This window comes from Phyllobates terribilis, unplaced genomic scaffold (assembly GCF_046119375.1).
Source record: "Phyllobates terribilis strain yellow unplaced genomic scaffold, ASM4611937v1 Scaffold_1__5_contigs__length_1240528914, whole genome shotgun sequence".
Taxonomy (NCBI): domain Eukaryota; kingdom Metazoa; phylum Chordata; class Amphibia; order Anura; family Dendrobatidae; genus Phyllobates; species Phyllobates terribilis.
Genome location: NW_027362761.1, coordinates 344,035,624 through 344,049,277, shown reverse-complemented (window position 1 = coordinate 344,049,277; position 13,654 = coordinate 344,035,624). Strand labels below are relative to the sequence as shown.

Below are 13,654 nucleotides of genomic sequence, written 5' to 3'. Positions count from 1 at the left end.
AGCCTTCATATCTCACTGCGGGTTTTTGTTCTAGAGGTGAAGCTCTTGTCAGAAAGTTGTGATGATGGGCTGTCCACTTCTAATGCTGCGCCTGTGCTTGGCTGCAAACTAGAGCTCATTAGAAATTCAGCAGAGAAATGCTGGAAGTGTCTGTGTTTGCATAACATACCAGGAGCCCCATAAATAATGTGCACGCTTGTAGGCACACCTCAGGATCAGCCTGATGACACGGGAAGCAATGCAATTGCATTTCCACTGGTGCCTTCACTGCTAGAGAGACTTTGATTAAAATGTTGCACTTTGTATTGTGCTGCTGTCTTTCGGAGGACTGCATTAGCACCTTATTTTATATTCCCCGTCTACAGAGAGCGGATTGGTGAATATCAATCTCTTTTCTTAGGGGGGCTGTAAAATGAAAATAGACGTAAACTAGGCCACATAAGTCAGGGATAACTAGAAATCACTGGGGGTTTCTAATGGAAACAAATAAAAAAGGCATGTAAAGGGCAATGGACTTCTGATATTCCCATTACTTTCTTAGCCTTAATTATATTCATAGCACACTAAAATGATATTATTTATTGCTGTAGATGTAGGTATTGGAAATGTTAGCCAGCCTACGATGTGGTTGTTCATGGTAAATTCTACGCTCTTTCATGAAACAAGTGAAAATCGGACATTATGTCATTTATATAGCTTTTTAAAGGGTGAAGTTTCTCCTTGTGGATAGTGCCGAGTCAGCATAAGGAGACTTATAAGCCATGCTATGTTCCTCTGGGAATTTAAATAAGCTGAGAGAAGAGACGGTCCTGTCCTATATCTCTCTGAAGAGGCTGTGTGCATATAACTTCAACAAGTAATTCTCAATTAACTTAGGAATAAACTTTCTAAAAAATTTGTAACATATGCCCTTTGACATCTAGTCTCCAATCTGGGATTTGAAGGACATAAATGTTATATATATATATATATATATATATAAAACATTAGTATTATTATTTATTAATCTGCTAAATATTTGTGCATCCAAGCATGCAGCGCACCTACACTACCTCCTAAGGCAGTGTTCACATCATGTTTTACATTACGTTCAGTGTCTCCATTGGGGCTTATGTCCGAACCCCTGCATAACAGGATTTGGACGTGCTCACTGTATTACTGCCAATGTATTGACAGTAATGATGTAGACAGAGTCACAGTGTGCTCTGTTGTACATCATTTTTGGATTTATACACTTAGTTGACGTGGGCTGGAAGTGGTAGTACACTAAGTGCATACAAAGACATTTTCAGGCGGACGAGCCCACTGAGTTTTTCCAAGAAGAAGATGCTTCAGGAAACCCATCGTTTTTTCTCCCAAAGCATCTTTAGCATTTTTGTTATTTTTTTCTCATTTCCTGAATGCTTTTTTTTTCGATGTTTTTGCCCACTTGCGTTTTTTCAAAGTGTTTTTTAAGAATTTTGGGGAATTTTTTTTCACTCATGTTTTTGTTTTTCAGATATTTTTTTAAATCTATGTAACACTGAAGAAACCGCCAGTGAATTTTCAAACAAAAACACGGCCAAAACACTGAAAAAGACTCCTTGGCATTGTTCGGGGATCTTTTTAGCCATCCAATTGAATTGTGTTGTAAAGTATAGAAAATGAAGAATGGACAGATGATTATTTTAACCGTGTGGTGTCTTTGGAGACCTGAGTAATTTAAAAGACGCTCAAAAGACTGAACATATGAACAACAAGTTGTTATTACATAGAAACGCATGAGTTCTTTCTTTTGAGTATTTAGTTAAGACTTTTTCAGGTGGGTTTCATAGTGGACCCACCTGAAAAACATTGTGTGCACAATACCCAAATGCCACTTAGACACAGCAATATATTGTTGCATTAAACTAAGAGTGCAACATCAATTATAAAGGAAAGGTAACAGTGAATCAGAGGACTCTGCATAAAAATCTCAAAGTTATTCTTCTTTACAGGCAGTCTCAGACTGGCCCACAGGGAAGCAGTTGAATTCGCTGGTGAGCCCTGTGCAGGAGTGGGACCTCACCCTCCTTCAGGTGCTTCTGACAAAATTAGAATATCATCAAAAAGTTAATTTATTTCAGTTCTTCAATACAAAAAGTGAAACTCATATATTATATAGAGTCATTACAAACAGAGCGATCTATTTCGAGTGTTTATTTCTGTTAATGTTGATGATTATGGCTTACAGCCAATGAAAACACAAAAGTCACTATCTCAGCAAATTAGAATACTTTGTAACAACAGCTTGAAAAATTATTTTAAAATCCGAAATGTTGGCCTACTGAAATGTATGTTCAGTAAAGGTACTCTATACTTGGTTGGGGCTCCTTTTGCATCAATTACTGTATCAATGCGGTGTGGCATGGAGGCAATCAGCCTGTGGCACAGCGGAGGTGTTATGGAAGCCCAGGTTGCTTTGATAGCAGCCTTCAGCTCGTCTGCATTGTTGGGTCTGGTGTCTCTCATCTTCCTCTTGACAATACCAATCTATGGGGTTAAGGTCAGGCGAGTTTGCTGGCCAATCAAGCATAGTGATACTGTTGTTTTTAAACCTGGTATTGGTACTTTTGGCAGTGTGGACAGGTGTCAAGTCCTGCTGGAGAATGAAATTTCCATGTCCAAAAAGCTTGTCGGCAGAAGGAAGCATGAAGTGATCTAAAATTTCCTGGTAGACGGCTGCGCTGACTTTGGTCTTAATAAAATACAGGGGACCTACACCAGCAGATGATTGTGGAAACTTCACACTAGACCTCAAGCAGCTTGGATTGTGTGCCTCTCCACTCTTCCTCCAGACTCTGGGATTTTGATTTCCAAATGAAAATTTGAACTCTGGGACCTTGTGGAGTGTGTCAATGACTGCCTTCTGGACATCTGTCAAGTCAGCAGTCTTCCCCATGATTGTGGAGCCTACTGAAACATTACTGGACCTTTTTAAATGCTTAGGAAGCCTTTGCAGTTGTTTTCTGTTAATTATTCTAATTTACTGAGATAATGACTCTTGTGTTTTCATTGGCTGTAAGCCATAATCATCAACATTAACAGAAATAAACACTTGAAATAGTTCAACACAAGGGAAACATTCCGGCACCATGCTGCTTTTCAAACATAAATCACTGGGAATCGCCTCAGACTGCTAGCTTTAAGACTATGACGGTGGTGCACATCCAAGTGAGTTATAACTTCAACACAGAGCAGAGCTAAAGGTAGCACTCACCCAGTCTTCTTAAAAAAGCGTCCTTTATTGTTATGTGCAGGACATATCAGCGTGTTGCATCGGACTGAGACCCCGGAGGGTGTGTGGGGGGGGGGGAGAAAAGGACAACGGCATTTTCGCTGCCTTCCGGCGCTTCAACGGGTCGAAGGTAAGGGACACACCTGATCACTTCCTTTTAAAATATTACAAACACGTGTGAATAGATTAAAACATTGCAATATGCATAAAAACAACTCCAAGCATTATGCTGAAATAACATCACAAAGTATAAAGACAAAATACATAGCAATATTATAAGAGCACTGAAAGATCTACCTTCTCATTCAACCCTAATGGGCCCTGGGCTTCTGAATTTAGTATCCATCTAGCCTCATGTTGTAATAATAATCTATTACGGTCTTCTCCTTCTTTTGGCAATCTAACATGCTCTAACCCTGCAAAACTAACACAATCGGGTCGGCATTGTGAAACTCAGAAATGTGTTGTATTAATCTAGGGGAACCTTTTTTTGACTAAATGGAATTATAATGTTCCCTAAAATGAATAAACATTGGTCTGATGGTTTTACCGATGTAAAAGAACTGTCAGGGACATGTAATTACCGTATTTTTCAGACTATAAGACGCACCGGACCATAAGACGCACCCCATATTTTGGAGTGGAAAATAGAAAAAAATATTTTTTATAAGATGGGGGTCCATCTTATAGTCTGAATAGGTACGGTATCTTACCTGGGGGGCATTGGAGCAAGGGTCACAGGAGGCAGAGTCCCTCAGGAAGTCGGCGGCTGCAGCAGAAAAGGTCAGATGCTGTGGAGCCTGTGCCGGTGCCTGTGCCTGGCTGAGGCCCTTAGCCTGGCCGGTTCCTGTGCTGGGGCCTGTGGCTGGGGCTGAGGCCTCTGGCTGGGGCTGAGGCCTTTGGCTGGGGTTGAGGTCTCTGGCTGTGGCTGAGGCCTGGGGCTGGGGCTGAGGCCTCTGGCTGGCACTGGGACCTTGGGCTGGGGCCTGTACCGTGCTGAGCCCGGGGCCTCGGGCTGGGGCCTGTACCGGGCTGCGGCAGATGCCGGGCAGTGAGCGGCGTTGGGCGGCGAATCAGTGCGGCCTGCGCAGATTTCTGGTGTGCGCAGCCATCTTCCTAGAGCTGTGATCTACATGAAATTGGCCGCCGGAGCTACCGGTCTGCGCATGCGCCGGCTCGGGCGGCTATTTTCCTGTAGATCACAGCTCTAGGAAGATGGCTGCGCACACCGGAAACCTGCGCAGGCCGCACTGCTTCGCTGCCCGACGCCGCTCACAGTCTGATACCGACCCCAGCCCCAGTACCGGCCGGGCACAGGTCCCGGTCCTGGCCCCAGCCGCTCTGCCTCACCTCTGCTGCCGTTGACGCCGCCGCCGCCGCTACCACCGCCGTGATCCTGGAGGGCCCTGCAATCCCACTTCACCACCACCGCAGGTAACGTGGCAGGTATGGTCCATAAGACGCACCCCTCATTTTCCTTCCAAATATTGGGGGAAAAAAGTGCGTCTTATGGTCCGAAAAATACTCTATGTATACAACATAGTTAGTTCTACAATAAATAAAATCCTTGACTGTGTGTGTCAGCGGTCCAATTCTAAAAGACATAAATTCTGTGGAAATTACAGACAGAGCAATGTCCGCATTTTAAATTCCCCTTTGGGGTACTACTTTCTAACCAATTTGGGGTATCTTCTGAGAATCTATTATGAACCAGAATATCTCTTAGATTGCGACTGCGTCTATAAGACTATGGACTCAGAAGCTTCTTCCTTTCAAAGCGGTCTTTCGGCTGGACGTGAGAATGCGGGGGAGTTTTTTTCTGAATGTAACAGCAAGGATGAATTAGAAATTATTGGCAGCAAGTCTTTAGAACATAAGATCACCTCATTAGCTGAAAAAGAAATTAGGCTATTTTGGACGGTCAAATCCTTAAGATCTTATATTGATTCAGATCATGTTCCTCGAGGACTCCGAGTATACAAGGAGATTTCTCAGTTTAAAGAGGACGAAACCTTTCAGAGAGAATGGGAAAGAGCACATCTGAACTATTCCCTACAACTGTTGAAATTGCTACTAGCTAAAAATGAACAATAATTAAATAACATTACCACACTCCTGGAAAAAGCGAAATTAGAACTTGTATCCAGACTAATGGAAAATCAAATGAAAACCTTTTTGATCAAACTTGACAAAAAATTAGTTCCCATGCAAGCAGATATAAAACAGAGAAAAAAAGAAAAATTCCTCAGGGATAAAAAGGACTATGAAACCAACAATGTGTTTAAATGGAATAAAAATACACAAGATATGAAAAAGAAAAACTTCAGAGCACAAAGGTATTCTAATCCTAGTTACAAATAAAAAAAGAGAATGGATTATGATGGATGGACCACTGATTCGGATTCGAGTGGCATTGAGGAAAATCACCAGATGGAATGTATGGATACAGCGCAAATGGAATCTGTTTCAAAAAACTTAAATTCCCCTCAAAACGTACCCGGAGAGGGGGGAAACATTGGAAAAGGAGAAAGAAACGTGATAGTAGGTGGCACAAAACGCAAACAGGTCTCCTAGAGGAAATAATGGATTTTTTGACACAGTGAGCAATGAAATTATTAATTTGACAGACCGGACACTCTCACCTAATCATTTGAGCATTTTAAAAAAGGGCTTGAATTTTTGCATACCTGAACAGTTTGATTTAACGGATTTTAAAATCGATCTCTATAAAGCCACGTGGAAAATTCATTTACACAAATTGTTTATAAATAAAGATCAAAACACAATAACTCCTGCTGTAGGTGAAGTTCCCAGCAGCATTGATCGGTTTGGTTTTAGCGCTCTAACCCAGGACCGAGTACCACAAGAGGAGGTCGACCTATTACTCAGTTTAAGGAACCCTCTGTCCATGCACAAAAAAAGGCCCCACATCAACACAACACATGGCATTCACGGGCGGTATTAAATCCACATTTATTCCACCCGTCAATCCTGGTAATGTGATTGACCTGTTCCAAGAGAAAGTTACCTCGGATGTACAAGCGTTAATTTATAATAAACCCCTAGATAATTTGAGACAAGGGGAAAAAGAGGCCCTAAAAGAATTAAGAAATTGGGATGATGTGGTGTTCCGAAAAGCGGACAAAGGGAGAAATATTGTGTGTCTTAAAAAATCAGAATATATAAGTGAGGCTCTAAGATAGTTGTAAACACCTATAAAAAATTATCAGGGGATCCTACATATAAGTACAAAGATCAGTTACGCGCATTATTGAGAATTTCGATAGAGAATGGTACCTTATCAAGAAAAGTAGCCGACAAATTATTACCATATTTTCCACGTAAACCTCATTGGTACTACTTACCCAAAGTCCATAAAAGCCTGCATAAGCCCCCGGGACGTCTGATTATCTCGGGAATAGGCTCTATTACAGAGTCTTTATCTAAATATTTAGATTGGTTATTGAAACCCATGTTAAAAGAGATACCATCCTATGTAAAAGATACAGGAGATTTTCTAAATATTTTGCAGGAGATAAAATGGCAGGACGACTGGTCGTTAGTATCTCTGGACATTGAGAGCCTGTACACACGCATCCCACAGCATGCAGGTGTGCAGGCGATTGGTAGAATTCTAGATAAAGCCGGCAGAGAAAATAAATATATAGACTTTGTAAAAAGTAGTCTAATGTTTGTACTTACCCATAATGCGCTTAAATTTGGCAACACCTGGTACACACAAACGACAGGTACCACAATGGGTACGCCCATCGCTTGTACCTTTGCCAACTTATTTCTGGCAGTATTGGAAGAAACTTCTATTCTCAGTGGGGAAAATCCTTTCTTGAAATACATTAAAGCATACCATAGATATGTCGATGACATATTTATGATATGGGCCGGGACAAGAGTGCAATTTGAAGAGTTTGTGACATATCTTAATTCAGAGAACAGGTAAAATATGAGGATCACATCAACTTTCGGAGGTCATGAGTTAGATTTCCTGGATGTGCACGTTTCCATCCAGGAAAGTGTCCTTGTAACAGAATTGTTTCGAAAACACACTGCCACCAATATGTTACTGAATTTTAATAGCTATCATCCGCACCATTCGAAACGTGGTCTGCCCTATAGCCAATTTTTAAGACTCCGAAAAATGAATAATTCTAATAAAAAATTTGAAGAACAAGCAGATGGTCTGTCAAAAAGATTAATAGATAGAGGTTATCCTATTCAAGAAGTTAATACAGCCTGTAACAAAGCTGACAAAAAAACTCAAAAAGAACTACTAAAAGGACAAAAAGAGTTTTCTAAAAAAGATCAAAAATTTATCCTCACCTTCAAATTTAATTCCTTGTCTACTACAATCAAAAGGGCCATTAGTAATAATTGGCACCTGTTAGAGAGCGACAAAGATTTAGCTGAAAAAGCCAGCAGAAAACCAATTATTTCTTACAGACGCAGTCGCAATCTAGGAGATATTCTGGTTCATAATAGATTTTCAGAAGATACCCCAAATTGGTTAGAAAGTAGTACCCCAAAGGGGAATTTTAAATGCGGACATTGCTCTTTCTGTAATTTCCACAGAATTGATAAGTATTTTAGAACAGGACCGCTGACACACAGTCAAGGATTTTATTTCTTGTAGAACTAATTATGTTGTATACATAATTACATGTCCCTGACAGTTCTTTTACATCGGTAAAACCATCAGACCAATGTTTATTCGTTTTAGGGAACATTATAATTCTATTTAATCAAAAAAAGGTTCCCCTAGATTAATACAGCACATTTCTGAGTTTCACAATGCCAACCCGATTGTGTTACGTTTTGCAGGGTTAGAGCATGTTAGATTGCCAAAAGAAGAAGGAGACCGTAATAGATTATTATTACAACATGAGGCTAGATGGATACTAAATTCAGAAGCCCAGGGCCCATTAGGGTTGAATGAGAAGGTAGATCTTTCAGTGCTCTTATAATATTGCTATGTATTTTGTCTTTATACCTTGTGATGTTATTTCAGCATAATGCTTGGAGTTGTTTTTATGCATATTGCAATGTTTTAATCTATTCACACGTGTTTGTAATATTTTAAAAGGAAGTGATCAGGTGTGTCCCTTACCTTGGACCCGTTGAAGCGCCGGAAGGCAGCGAAATGGCCGTTGTCCTTTTCTCCTCTCCCCCGCACACCCTCCGGGGTCTCAGTCCGATGCCGCATGCTGATATATCCCGCACATAACAATAAAGGATGTTTTTTCAAGAAGACTGGGTGAGTGCTACCTTTATCTCTGCTCTGTGTTGAAGTAAACACTTGAAATAGATCACTCTGTTTGTAATGACTCTATATAATATACGAGTTTCACTTTTTGTATTGAATGATATTATATTTGATGATATTCTAATTTTGTGAGAAGCACCTGTACATTAGCAGTAGTTGGCATAATACACTTGATTCACTACAAAAAGACGAAGGCAGAATTTAATAATAATTAATTTAACTAACTGCCCAATTCATAAGTATATACTGTAGAAGCATTAATACATTTATGAATGAGGGGAATGTAATAATTGGATGTAGTAGAACATTTTGGGCCCCAGAGTCAGTGTTCCTGGTGGGACCGTGACATTCCAGTCCAACATTGTTTACAGGAATAAAATGCTGATTATATATAGAAAAAAAAGTTTAAAGTTAAAATAAATAAACTTAATAATTATTAAACATCACAAAACAGTAATATAGGCATATTGGGTATCCCCGTGACCAATATATATGTTATTCTCCTGTAATTATGCATATTGAGGGCCCTTGTTACATATTGCCCTCTCTTGTTATGTACAGCACTGATCCTTACATATCGGTGCTATTATTTTTGTTACTTATAATGCCCTGTTCTTTATTTCACAGTGTCCTCTCTTGTTAGATATATAATGAAATAACTGCTAATGGAGCATGAGAAAGCTTCTTTTCTAATGGAGGAGGCTGATGGACTGGTATTCCGGGCAGATGCTGCTACATCAGCCGTCATTTATTTTTTTTATCTAACAAGGGAGGACGCTATGTAATAAAGAAAGGGTGCTGTGAATAACAAAAATAACGAGAATGCACTATGTAAGGGACAGTGCTATACATAACAAGAGATAATATTATGTAATAATGGGATGGTGCTGTACATAACAACAGAGGATGCAAGATAAGGGACCACCCCATATATAACTAGAGAGGATGCTACATAGTAAGGGATGGTGTTATATATAATAAAAAAGGAGACTATGTAATTAAGGATGGCACTGTGTGTAACAAGAATGTACCCTATATACTAAGGGACGGTGCTATACATAATAAGTCTACATTCCTGTATCTGTGTGACGTGTCGGTGTGCTGCCTGATTTATTTCTCGGACAGCACACAGACCCATTGAGTATGTCCTATTCTGCTCGTCAAAATCGGATCAGAAATAGATATGCTCTGAGTCTCCTAGATCTCATTCTTTGATACATGATTTTCACGAATATGTGACTAGAATCCCTGTGTTGTCCAATAAAAAAAAACTGGCAACACACGGACATTTCACTCGAATGTGAGAATGTGGCCTAATGGAGGTTGTTTTACAAATAACAGCATTACTCCAACTCATACAGTATAAAGAATAAATGCTTACATCCAGTGACCACTGACGTCTCGTGTGATGGAGAATGTGGCCTAATGGAGGTTGTTTTACAAATAACAGCATTACTCCAACTCATACAGTATAAAGAATAAATGCATACATCCAGTGACCACTGACGTCTCGTGTGATTAGAATGGTTTTCTGCTGTTTCTTCTCCATCTGGTCAGACCTTCATGTCGACATCTACCAGCCACAACTCGTCTTGTCCCAATGATCACCACAGCCCTAAAAAATAAGGTCACATATATTGTATATATACATTTGTTTCTTGAATAGAAAATCTCCCACACTGCGCCCCTGAATACAAATATGTACCCCACCATTAATATACTATTAGCCACACACCATTCAAAATTTAAAGTGATAAGCCAGCAATGTGCCCCCCAGTAACTATAATCACCTCCGCCCAATAAATATAAATTTATCAGTCTCTGTGACTCTTCCCCATTCATTTGAAGACTATGTGCATACATTGTGTTTTTGTTGATTTTTCCATATGGATTTGTTGTGGAAAATATGCAACATTTTACAGTACAAGCAAAGTGAATGTGATTTCACCGTCCTCCTTCTTTAATTGACTTGGAAGACACCTCGCGTCATCCACATTGCTGGTGAAATCTTGCACCTGCGCACAGAATTCACAGCTCGTGCCTCCTCACTATGCTTTGCCCTACTGTGGGCAGAGCAAAAAACATACAGTGCCTTGTGAAAGTATTTGGCCCCCTTGAACTTTTCTACCTTTTGCAACATTTCTGGCTTCAAACATAAAGATATAAAATTCTAATTTTTTTGGGAAGAATCAACAACAAGTGGGACACAATCGTGAAGTGGAGCGAAATTTATTGGATATTTTAAGCTTTTTAAAAAAATTAAAAACTGAAAAGTGGGGCATGCAATATTATTCGGCCCCCTTGAGTTAATACTTTGTAGCGCCACCTTTTGCTGCGATTACAGCTGCAAGTCGCTTGGGTATGTCTCTATCAGTTTTGCACATCAAGAGGCTGAAATTCTTGCCCATTCTTCCTTGCAAAACAGCTCGAGCACATTGAAGTTGGATGGAGGGCGTTTATGAACAGCAGTTTTCAGCTCTTTCCACAGATTCTCGATTGGATTCAGGTCTGGACTTTGACTTGGCCATTCTAAGACCTGGATACGTTTATTTTTGATCCAATCCATTGTAGATTTTGCTTTATGTTTGGGATCATTGTCTTATTGGAAGAAAAATTTCCGTCCCAGTCTCAGGGCTTTTGCAGACTCCCAACAGGTTTTCTTCCAGAATGGTCCTGTATTTGGCTCTGTCCATCTTCCCATCAATTTTAACCATCTTCCCTGCCCCTGCTGAAGAAAAGCATAGCCAAACCATGATGCTGCCACCACCATGTTTGACAGTGGGGATGGTGTTTTGAGGGTGATGAGCTGTGTTGCTTTACCGCCAAACATATTGTTTTGCATTGTGGCCAAAAAGTTCGATTTTGGTTTCATCTGACCAGAGCACCTTATTCCACATGTTTGGTGTGTCTCCCAAGTGGCTTGTGGCAAACTTCAAACAAGACTTTTTATGGATATCTTTGAGAAATGGCTTTCTTCTTGCCACTCTTCCATAAAGGCCAGATTTGTGCAGTGTACGACTGATTGTTGCCTTATGGATAGACTCTCCCACCTCAGGTGTAGATCTCGGCAGTTCGTCCAGAGTAATCATGGGCCTTTTGGCTGCATCTCTGATCAGTCTTCTCCTTGTTCGAGATGAAAGTTTAGAGGGACGGCAGGGTCTTGGTAGATTTGCAGTGGTCTGATACTCCTTCCATTTCAATATGATCGCTTGCACAGTGCTCCTTGAGATGTTTAAAACTTGGGAAATCTTTTTGTATCCAAATCCGGCTTTAAACTTCGCCACAACAGTATCTTGGACCTGCCTGGTGTGTTCCTTGGTCTTCATGATGCTCTCTGCACTTGAAACAGAACCCTGAGACTATCACAGAGCAGGTGCATTTATACAGAGACTTGATTACACACAGGTGGATTCTATTTATCATTACCAGTCATTTAGGACAACATTGGATCATTCAGAGATCCTCACTGAACTTCTGGAGTGAGTTTGCTGCACTGAAAGTAAAGGGGCCGAATAATATTGCTCGCCCCACTTTTCAGTTTTTAATAAGTTTAAAATATCCAATAAATTTCGTTCCACTTCACAATTGTGTCCCACTTGTTGTTGATTATTCCCCCAAAAATTAGAATTTTATATCTTTATCTTTGAAGCCAGAAGTGTGGCAAAAGGTAGAAAAGTTCAAGGGGGCCAAATACTTTCACAAAATTAAGCAAAAAATGTGGTCATGATGCCCTGTTATGGGGGAGGGGGTCTGCTGCTGACAATGGTATTGGGGTAATGTCCCCCAATTCTGTTAATATCCTCCATCCTGGTATGTATGGCCCCTCCTTCCTGGGATAAGTGGCCCCCATCCCATCCTGGTATACCTGGCCCTCATCCCCATCCTGGTATGCATGGTATCCCTTGATCCCCCATCCTGGTATGCATGGCACCCCTTGAGCCCCCAACCTGGTATGCATGGCACTCCTTGAGCCCCCATCCTGGTATGCATGGCATCCCTTGAGCCCCCATCCCGGTATGCATGGCACCCTCTGAGCCCCCATCCTGGTATGCATGGCACCCTCTGAGCCCTTATCCTGGTATGCATAGCACCCCTTGAGCCCCAATCCTGGTATGCATGGCAACACTTGAGCCCCCATCCTGGCATGAATGGCACCCCTTGAGCCCCCATCCTGGTATGCATGGCACCCCTTGAGCCCCCATCCTGGTATACATGGCACCCTCTTAGCCCCCATCCTGGTATGCATAGCACCCCTTGAGCCCCCATCCTGGTATACATGGCACCCTCTGAGCCCCCATCCTGGTATGCATGGCACCCCTTGAGCCCCCATCCTGGTATGCATGGTACCCTCTGAGCCCCCATCCTAGTATGCATGGCACCCCTTGAGTCCCCATAATAGTATGCATGGCACCCCTTGAGCCCCCATCCTGGTATGCATGGCACCCTCTGAGCCCCCATCACACTGCCTGCAAAAAAAAATAAACAATCATACTCACCTCCTCTCTCCTCCAGCGCTGTCGACACTCTCACTGTGTGAGCCGTGCATGGCAGGGCACGCATGGCATCCCTGCCATGCACCCTCACGCAGTGTGAGACACTGTGCTGGAATAGTCACTGCTCCCCATGCCGGGACTCTGTGCGTGGGGAGCAGTGACCATTCAGTCTGTTCAAGAGCCGGCACACTGTACCGCAGCGCGGCTCCTGCTGCCTCTCTGCGGTCAGTGTGCCTGCTATTAAAGACCATGGATATTCACTACAACCCATGTGTGCCGGCTATTAAGAAAGATTAATATTCATTGCTCTCCACGCCCATGGGCGTGGGGAGCAGGGAATTTTCATTTTCTTTAGTAATGGGCACAGCGTAGGCTGCAGCAAGCGGCTGCTGCCTCCTGTGCCACGCTGATCCCCCGCTGCTGCTCCCCCACACCCACCACCACGCACAGCCATGTATATAGTATTCGGACTATAAGACGCACCCCCCACTTTCCTCCAAAATTTTGGAGGAAAAAAGTGCGTCTTATCGTCCGAAAAATACGGTACATAAATAATGTTCCCCAAAGTTAAGTGACCAAGAAATAAATTATTTAAAATCTTGAAGTAATTGAAATAGCCGATGGAGC

The 13,654-nt window shown here is 41.7% G+C and overlaps 1 protein-coding gene across 1 annotated transcript in view; it reads left to right on the top strand.

Moving 5' to 3' along the window:
• Nucleotides 1–13,654, top strand: part of TMEM132C (transmembrane protein 132C) — a 904,429-nt gene that overhangs the window by 824,985 nt on the left and 65,790 nt on the right. The gene's annotated exons all lie outside the window — the stretch shown is intronic.